Below are 9,796 nucleotides of genomic sequence, written 5' to 3'. Positions count from 1 at the left end.
TCGCTCCTCCTGCCTTGTACCTCCCCGCTCCCCCACGACCCACTCCCCGCTCCCCCCTTGCTCCTCCCCCCACCACTCCACCCTCCCTCCGCCCCCTGCTGCTCCCCCTTCCTCCTGCTCCTCCCCTCCCTCCCCGCTCCAACACCTCCATCCTCCGACCCTCCCCATCCTATCCTTCCCTACCCCTCGTCCCCTTCCTCTCCGCCCCCCTCCCCCCTGTCCTCCGCCCCCTCCCCCCTGTCCTCCGCCCCTCCCCCTGTCCTCCGCCCCCTCCCCCCTGTCCTCCGCTCCCTCCCCCCCTGTCCTCCGCTCCCTCCCCCCCTGTCCTCCGCTCCCTCCCCCCCTGTCCTCCGCCCCTCCCCCTGTCTCCGCCCCTCCCCCTGTCCTCCGCCCCCTCCCCCCCTGTCCTCCGCCCCCTCCCCCCCTGTTCCTCCGCCCCCTCCCCCCCTGTCCTCCGCCCCCTCCCCCTGTCCTCGCCCCCCCTCCCCCCTGTCCTCGCCCCCCCCCCTGTCCCTCCCTGTCCTCCGCCCCCCTCCCCCCTGTCCTCCGCCCCCTCCCCCCTGTCCTCCGCCCCTCCCCCCTGTCCTCCGCCCCCTCCCCCCTCCCTGCCTCCCCCCCTCCCTGTGGTATCTGGCTCATGCTGAAAAGGCCCGCCCTCTTTGTCCTTGCAGGTGTGAAGGTGATATTCAAGGTGGGTTGGTGTTACTGCGACACCACGCTGGGCTCTCCTGACAAGCTGCGGGACTGCCAGGGCATGTACGAAACGATGGAGAGACTGCGCAGCATTCCAGCACAGTACCTGCAGGAGGACTTCCTCGTCCACGAGGTAAGAGCAGGGAGACAGGAGGGGCCATTGGTAATCTCTGGGGGAGGGACACGGCGGGGGCGTGGGGCACTGACGGGAGAGCGGGGACACGGGGGGGGGCGTGGGGCACTGACGGGAGAGCGGGGACACGGGGGCGTGGGGCACTGACAGGAGAGCGGGGACACGGCGGGGGCGTGGGGCACTGACGGGAGAGCGGGGACACGGGGGCGTGGGGCACTGACAGGAGAGCGGGGACACGGCGGGGGCGTGGGGCACTGACGGGAGAGCGGGGACACGGCGGGGGCACTGACGGGAGAGCGGGGACACGGGGGGGGCGTGGGGCACTGACGGGAGAGCGGGGACACGGGGGCGTGGGGCACTGACGGGAGAGCGGGGACACGGCGGGGGCGTGGGGGCACTGACGGGAGAGCGGGGACACGGGGGCGTGGGGCACTGACGGGAGAGCGGGGACACGGGGGGCGTGGGGCACTGACGGGAGAGCGGGGACACGGCGGGGGCACTGACGGGAGAGCGGGGACACGGGGGGGGCGTGGGGCACTGACGGGAGAGCGGGGACACGGCGGGGGCCACTGACGGGAGAGCGGGGACACGGGGGGGGCGTGGGGCACTGACGGGAGAGCGGGGACACGGGGTGGGGGGGGGGGTGGGGCACTGTCGAGGGGCCGTTCTCCCCCCCTCTTTCCCCCCTCCCCCCCGCCTTTGTTTGACCCGCCCTCTCTCCGTTTGATCTCCCCCCTCCCTCCCTCCCCCCTCCCCCAAACAGGTGATCTCGCTGAAGGTGACGGAGGGGCTGATCGAGCGGGAGAACCACGCCCAGCGGCGGCGTTGGACGGAGAGCCGCGGCGAGCTGCAGCACAAGCCCTCGCGCCGCCTGTACGGAGCGCGGGCCATCCGGGAGGAGTCGGCGCGCATGAACCCCCAGCTCTCGGCAGCCCCAGCCTGCTGAGCCTGAGCGCCAGCATCGCCAGCCTGCGGTGGGGCAAGGACGAGAAGAAGCAGAAGCCGCCGCCGCTCGGCACCGCGGCCCCCTCCCTCCCCCACCCGCTCGGTCAGCAGCCTGGCCTACAGCGCGGGACCCCGGCCTCAGCCTTCGGCCTCCTCCTCCCCCGCCGCCCTCAGCCTGCGGGGGGAGGGGGAGAGGCCGCGGCCCCCCTCCCCCCTCCCCCTCCAGCCCCCGCCGGGCCCGGTGGTGTCGGAGGGCCTGAGCCGTCCCTGCCCTCGCCCACCTCCAGCGTGTCCGCCTTCGGGGAGGCCAAGCCCAGCAAGGAGGAGCGGCGGAGGGCCAAGGAGCTGGAGCGGCAGCGGGCCCGGGAGGAGAAGGAGCGGGCCCGGCGGGAGAAGGAGCGGGCCCGGCGGGACCGGAAGGAGCGGGACCGGGAGCGGGAGCGGGAGCGCCGGCCGCTCAAAGCCCAGCCGCGCAAGGAGGAGCCCAAGGGCGGCAAGAGGGAGAACGGGGCGAGCGAGGGGGGCGCCAAGGCGGCCGAGCCCAGCAGCGGCGCCAGCGTGCTGAAGGACGGCTACTTCTGAACCGGCCGAGGGAGCGGACCCGGGCCGTCCGAAGCCTCTCCCCCCTCGATCCGGACGAGGGAGGGAGGAGGGAGGTGGGGGGGAGGCTTGAACAGAAGAGGAAGCGGCCCCGCCCTCCGGTGGAAGACGGGCGGAGGGGGAAGAGAAAGCCTCGCAGCGTTCCTTTTGATCGTCGGGTTCGCTTTCGGGGAGCTGTCTGGCCTGGAGCGGAGGAGGGAGGGGGCCGGGAGAGGCGGTTTGGCGTCTGGCCCGCCCGTAGCACCCCCGCCTCCCCCCTCTCCCCGCGTTCAGCTGGATCCTGGGGGTGAACAGCAGGGGGTCGGGGAGCCGGGCAGGGCGGCGGATACAGTCACGGCCCGTGACGGATTCCCGCCCCCTCCCCCGGGGCTGCGTGCGAGGCGACGGGTCCCCCTCCCTCTCCTATCATGGCCCCCCCGCCCCCCTCCCCCCCCTTCTCTGTTATTTATTGCGCTCTGCTGGCTGGTTTTCCCTCTTGACTGGGCAGGGTGAGCTCCCCCCTCGGGCATGGTGCACCCTGTGTCCTCTCTCTCTCTCTCTCTCTGGCCTTCGCCCTGACCCTCCCCCCCGCCCTGAGCCCCCCCCCCCCCGACTCCCCCCGCCCTGACCCCCCCACGACTCCCCCCGCCCTGACCCTCCCCCCGCCCTGAGCCCTCCCCCCCGACTCCCCCCGCCCTGACCCCCCCCACGACTCCCCCGCCCTGACCCTCCCCCCCGCCCTGAGCCCCTCCCCCCCGACTCCCCCCGCCCTGACACCCCCCCCACGACTCCCCCCGCCCTGACCCCCCCCCACGACTCCCCCCGCCCTGAGCCCCCCCACGACTCCCCCCGCCCTGACCCCCCCCCACGACTCCCCCCGCCCTGACCCCCCCCCCCACGACTCCCCCCGCCCTGACCCCCCCCCCCACGACTCCCCCCGCCCTGACCCCCCCCCCCGACTCCCCCCGCCCTGACCCCCCCCCACGACTCCCCCCGCCCTGACCCCCCCCCCCACGACTCCCCCCGCCCTGACCCCCCCCCCACGACTCCCCCCCGCCCTGACCCCCCCCCCACGACTCCCCCCCCCACGACTCCCCCCCCCACGACTCCCCCCCCACGACTCCCCCCCCCTGACCCTCCCCCGCCCTGACCCTCCCCCGCCCTGACCCCCCCCCTGACCCCCCCCCCGCCCTGAACCCCCCCGACCTTGCCCCGACCTCCACTTGACACCCCTTTAATGGAAGCTATTCTGTGAAGTAGATCCCTCCCCACCCTGACCATGCGATTGCCCCCGCTCCCCTCCCCCTCCCCTCCCACCCTCCCCGACTGGTACCATCAGGAGACTGTGGGCGGGGCGGGGTCGGAGCAAAATGTCCCGTCCCCCCACCCCCACCAAACCCCGGCACCAGTTCCACACACTCGGCAAACCCGCGGGTGAAAGGGCCTCGGTGATTAAAAGGGGCAGTGGGTCACACCCATGGACCTCCCACCCCCACCCCGCAGCCGGGCCGAGTCTGGCCTAAAGCGCACAAGACCGTCGCTCAGTCGGAGAGAGAGAGAGGGGGCGACGCCCACCCCCCCCCCCCCCTCCCCGGCTCGACAGGACCCCCCCCCCCCCCACGGACCTCTTCCAAACCGCCGCCCGCATTTAATATTTTTCCCTCTTCCGAAGAGACCTTAAGCACTCGTCGCCGTGACTGACCCGTTGAGCCTTCTCGGCAATTCCCCCCTCCCCGCCTCCCCTTGCTTCCCACCACCCCCCCACCCCACCCCAGCTCTCGCTGCTTAACTTGGGAGATGTGCCCCCATGTGGACCAACACTAGCACAGAAATAATACCTTCAGCGCTGCTCCCCGAGCGGGAGAGCACTGGAATTAACCGCACTTCTGCATTGGATGCGGAGGTGCAATTTTATATATATCTATATATATATATATTGTAATTAATGTACACAGTTTTAATTTGCAATATTCAAGTAACATTATTTAAACCGGACTGACACTGGAATCAGAAAAAAAACAAGAAACAAGCATCAGAAGGTTTTGATTCTCATTGCTTCGACCATGTTTACAATTGTGTGTCTCGCATCAAACGATGTCTTGTCCTAGGACTCTTTAAGTTTGCAAAAAATAAGGAAGTACTGTCTGAACAGGAGATTAATAGAAACCGCTAATCCAACTCCGCCTGCGTCCAGTCATTGCCGAGCGGCGAGCTGCCATGAAAGGCAAGAGGCAGGAAAATGTGTCTGAGGTGCTCGGGAGGTTGTGTCAGTGTGTGTGAGAGAGGGAGATTGTGTCAGTGTGTGAGAGAGGGAGATTGTGTCAGTGTGTGAGAGAGAGGGAGATTGTGTCAGTGTGTGAGAGAGAGGGAGATTGTGTCAGTGTGTGAGAGAGGGAGATTGTGTCAGTGTGTGAGAGAGGGAGATTGTGTCAGTGTGTGAGAGAGGGAGATTGTGTCAGTGTGTGAGAGAGGGAGATTGTGTCAGTGTGTGAGAGAGGGAGATTGTGTCAGTGTGTGAGAGAGAGGAGATTGTGTCAGTGTGTGAGAGAGGGAGATTGTGTCAGTGTGTGAGAGAGAGAGAGGGAGATTGTGTCAGTGTGTGAGAGAGAGAGAGGGAGATTGTGTCAGTGTGAGAGAGAGAGAGAGGGAGATTGTGTCAGTGTGTGTGAGAGAGGGAGATTGTGTCAGTGTGTGAGAGAGAGAGAGGTTGTGTCAGTGTGTGAGAGAGAGGGAGATTGTGTCAGTGTGTGAGAGAGAGGGAGATTGTGTCAGTGTGTGAGAGAGGGAGATTGTGTCAGTGTGTGAGAGAGAGGGAGATTGTGTCAGTGTGTGAGAGAGGGAGATGTGTCAGTGTGAGAGAGAGGGAGATTGTGTCAGTGTGAGAGAGAGAGGGAGATTGTGTCAGTGTGTGAGAGAGAGGGAGATGTGTCAGTGTGAGAGAGAAAGAGGGTGGAGATTGTGTCAGTGTGAGAGAGAGGGAGATTGTGTCAGTGTTGTGAGAGAGAGGGAGATTGTGTCAGTGTGTGAGAGAGGGAGATTGTGTTCAGTGTGTGAGAGAGAGAGAGGGAGATTGTGTCAGTGTGTGAGAGAGAGAGAGGGAGATTGTGTCAGTGTGAGAGAGAGGGAGATTGTGTCAGTGTGAGAGAGAGAGGGAGATTGTGTCAGTGTGTGAGAGAGAGGGAGATTGTGTCAGTGTGAGAGAGAAAGAGGGTGGGAGATTGTGTCAGTGTGAGAGAGAGGGAGATGTGTCAGTGTGTGAGAGAGAGGGAGATTGTGTCAGTGTGTGAGAGAGGGAGATTGTGTCAGTGTGTGAGAGAGAGGGAGATTGTGTCAGTGTGTGAGAGAGGGAGATTGTGTCAGTGTGTGAGAGAGAGGGAGATTGTGTCAGTGTGTGAGAGAGGGAGATTGTGTCAGTGTGTGAGAGAGAGAGAGGGAGATTGTGTCAGTGTGTGAGAGAGAGAGAGGGAGATTGTGTCAGTGTGAGAGAGAGGGAGATTGTGTCAGTGTGAGAGAGAGAGGGAGATTGTGTCAGTGTGTGAGAGAGGGGAGATTGTGTCAGTGTGAGAGAGAAAGAGGGTGGGAGATTGTGTCAGTGTGAGGAGAGGGAGATTGTGTCAGTGTGTGAGGGAGAGAGAGGTTGTGTCAGTGTGTGAGAGAGGGAGATTGTGTCAGTGTGTGAGAGAGAGGGAGAGTGTGTGAGAGAGAGGGAGATTGTGTCAGTGTGTGAGAGAGAGGGAGATTGTGTCAGTGTGTGAGAGAGAGGGAGATTGTGTCAGTGTGTGAGAGAGAGAGAGGGAGATTGTGTCAGTGTGAGAGAGAGAGGGAGATTGTGTCAGTGTGTGTGAGAGAGAGAGGAGATTGTGTCAGTGTGAGAGAGAGAGGGAGATTGTGTCAGTGTGAGAGAGAGAGGGAGATTGTGTCAGTGTGTGAGAGAGGGAGATTGTGTCAGTGTGTGAGAGAGGGGAGATTGTGTCAGTGTGAGAGAGAGAGAGGTTGTGTCAGTGTGTGAGAGAGGGAGATTGTGTCAGTGTGTGAGAGAGAGAGGTTGTGTCAGTGTGTGAGAGAGAGAGGTTGTGTCAGTGTGTGAGAGAGAGAGGTTGTGTCAGTGTGAGAGAGAGAGGGAGATTGTGTCAGTGTGAGAGAGAGGGAGATTGTGTCAGTGTGAGAGAGAGGGAGATTGTGTCAGTGTGAGAGAGAGGGAGATTGTGTCAGTGTGTGAGAGAGGGAGATTGTGTCAGTGTGTGTGAGAGAGGGAGATTGTGTCAGTGTGTGAGAGAGAGAGAGGAGATTGTGTCAGTGTGAGAGAGAGAGGAGATTGTGTCAGTGTGTGAGAGAGGGAGATTGTGTCAGTGTGTGAGAGAGGAGATTGTGTCAGTGTGTGAGAGAGAGAGGTTGTGTCAGTGTGTGAGAGAGAGAGAGGGAGATTGTGTCAGTGTGTGTGAGAGAGGAGATTGTGTCAGTGTGTGAGAGAGAGAGGTTGTGTCAGTGTGAGAGAGAGAGGGAGATTGTGTCAGTGTGTGAGAGAGAGGGAGATTGTGTCAGTGTGTGAGAGAGAGAGGTTGTGTCAGTGTGTGAGAGAGGGAGATTGTGTCAGTGTGTGAGAGAGAGGGAGATTGTGTCAGTGTGTGAGAGAGAGAGGTTGTGTCAGTGTGTGAGAGAGAGAGAGGGAGATTGTGTCAGTGTGAGAGAGAGAGAGAGGGAGATTGTGTCAGTGTGAGAGAGAGGGAGATTGTGTCAGTGTGTGAGAGAGAGGGAGATTGTGTCAGTGTGTGTGAGAGAGGGAGATTGTGTCAGTGTGTGTGAGAGAGGGAGATTGTGTCAGTGTGTGAGAGAGAGGGAGATTGTGTCAGTGTGTGAGAGAGAGGGAGATTGTGTCAGTGTGTGAGAGAGAGGGAGATTGTGTCAGTGTGTGAGAGAGAGGGAGATGTGTCAGTGTGTGAGAGAGAGGGAGATTGTGTCAGTGTGTGAGAGAGAGAGGTTGTGTCAGTGTGTGAGAGAGAGGGAGATTGTGTCAGTGTGAGAGAGAGGGAGATTGTGTCAGTTGTGTGAGAGAGAGGGAGATTGTGTCAGTGTGTGAGAGAGGGAGATTGTGTCAGTGTGTGAGAGAGAGAGGGAGATTGTGTCAGTGTGTGAGAGAGAGGGAGATTGTGTCAGTGTGTGAGAGAGAGGGAGATTGTGTCAGTGTGTGAGAGGGAGGGAGATTGTGTCAGTGTGCGAGAGGAGATTGTGTCAGTGTGCGAGAGGGAGAGAGAGGTTGTGTCAGTGTGTGAGCGAGGGAGAGAGAGGTTGTGTCAGTGTGCGAGAGGGAGATTGTGTCAGTGTGCGAGAGGGAGATTGTGTCTGTGCGAGAGGGAGATTGTGTCAGTTGTGCGCAGAGAGAGAGGGATTGTGTCAGTGCACGAGAGAGAGGGATTGTGTCAGTGCGTGAGAGAGAGGTTGTGTCAGTGTGTGAGAGAGAAAGAGGGAGGGAGATTGTGTCAGTGCGCGAGAGAGAGGGAGATTGTGTCAGTGCGCGAGAGAGAGGGAGATTGTGTCAGTGCGTGAGAGAGGGATTGTGTCAGTGCGCGAGAGAGAGGGATTGTGTCAGTGTGTGAGAGAGAAAGAGGGAGGGAGATTGTGGCAGCGCGCAAGAGAGGGAGATTGTGTCAGTGCGCGAGAGAGAGGGAGATTGTGTCAGTGTGAGAGAGAGAGGGAGATTGTGTCAGTGTGAGAGAGAGGGAGATTGTTTCAGTGTGTGAGAGAGAGAGGGAGATTGTTTCAGTGTGTGAGAGAGGGAGATTGTGTCAGTGTGTGAGAGAGAGGAGATTGTTTCAGTGTGAGAGAGGGAGATTGTGTCAGTGTGTGAGAGAGAGGGAGATTGTTTCAGTGTGAGAGAGGGAGATTGTGTCAGTGTGTGAGAGAGAGGGGATTGTGTCTGTGTGAGAGAGAAAGAGAGAGGGAGATTGTGTCAGTGTGTGAGAGAGAGGGAGATTGTTTCAGTGTGAGAGAGGGAGATTGTGTCAGTGTGTGAGAGAGAGGGAGATTGTTTCAGTGTGTGAGAGAGAGGGAGATTGTTTCAGTGTGTGAGAGAGAGGGAGATTGTTTCAGTGTGTGAGAGAGAGGGAGATTGTGTCTGTGTGAGAGAGAAAGAGGAGGGAGATTGTGTCAGTGTGTGAGAGAGAGGGAGATTGTTTCAGTGTGAGAGAGAGAGGGAGATTGTGTCAGTGTGAGAGAGGGAGATTGTGTCAGTGTGAGAGAGGGAGATTGTGTCAGTGTGAGAGAGGGAGATTGTGTCAGTGTGAGAGAGAAAGAGGGTGGGAGATTGTGTCAGTGTGAGAGAGAGGGAGATTGTTTCAGTGTGAGAGAGGGAGATTGTGTCAGTGTGAGAGAGAGAGGGAGATTGTGTCAGTGTGAGAGAGAGAGGGAGATTGTGTCAGTGTGTGAGAGAGAGGGAGATTGTGTCAGTGGTGAGAGAGAGAGGGAGATTGTGTCAGTGAGAGAGAGAGGGAGATTGTGTCAGTGCGCGAGAGAGAGGGATTGTGTCAGTGCGCGAGAGAGAGGGATTGTGTCAGTGTGTGCGAGAGGGATTGTGTCAGTGTGTGCGAGAGAGAGATGTGTCAGTGTGTGAGTGACGGAGGTTGTGTCAGTATGTGAGAAAGATTGTGTATGTGAGAGAGATTGTGTCAGTGTGCGAGAGAGAGGGAGATTGTGTCAGTGTGCGAGAGGGAGATTGTGTCCGAGTGTGAGAGGGAGATTGTGTCCGAGTGTGAGAGGGGGAGATTGTGTCAGTGTGAGAGAGAGAGGGAGATTGTGTCAGTGTGTGTGAGAGGGACATTGTGTCAGTGTGTGTGAGAGGGAGATTGTGTCAGTGTGTGTGAGGGAGATTGTGTCAGTGTGTGTGTGAGGGAGATTGTGTCAGTGTGTGAGAGAGGGAGATTGTGTCAGTGTGTGAGAGAGGGAGATTGTGTCAGTGTGTGAGAGAGGGAGATTGTGTCAGTGTGTGTGAGAGGGAGATTGTGTCAGTGTGTGTGAGAGGGAGATTGTGTCAGTCTGCTTGTGTGCGTACAGTGGCTTGTGTTGGCATGCCCTAACGGCACTGCCTGTCTGCTTGCGTGCACAAGTGTATGCAGCACTTGTGCGAGTGCATGTGTATACACATGTACGTACGTTTCTGTACGTCTGCTTCCATGGGTATGCACGTCTGCTTGCACGAGTTTGAGTGTGCGCATGTCTGCGTGTGGGGAAGCGTGTGCCTGTGGGTGTGCGTGTTTGGGCATGTGTATGTGCGCGCATGCGTGTCTGTGTGTGCATGTTTCAGTGCGCGCAGTAGTTTGCGGGTGTGTGTGTGTGTGCGGGGGTACGTGTGTCCATGCACGTGCGCCTGTCTGGATAGGGGTGTGTGTGTGTGTGCACGTCTGCCTGTACGTATCACAGGCGGCGCTTGTGTTTCACGCAAGACAACACGCA

At 60.1% G+C, this 9,796-nt stretch overlaps 1 pseudogene; it reads left to right on the top strand.

The window, feature by feature from the left end:
- The first annotated feature begins 637 nt into the window (after positions 1-637).
- Positions 638-3,170, top strand: LOC137308630 (TBC1 domain family member 10B-like; annotated as a pseudogene).
- Positions 3,171-9,796: the final 6,626 nt, after the last annotated feature.

Source organism: Heptranchias perlo, unplaced genomic scaffold, assembly GCF_035084215.1.
Source record: "Heptranchias perlo isolate sHepPer1 unplaced genomic scaffold, sHepPer1.hap1 HAP1_SCAFFOLD_1342, whole genome shotgun sequence".
Classification (NCBI taxonomy): Eukaryota; Metazoa; Chordata; class Chondrichthyes; order Hexanchiformes; family Hexanchidae; genus Heptranchias; species Heptranchias perlo.
Note: the sequence above shows the minus strand (reverse complement) of the source record. Positions and strands in the feature narration are given on the sequence as shown.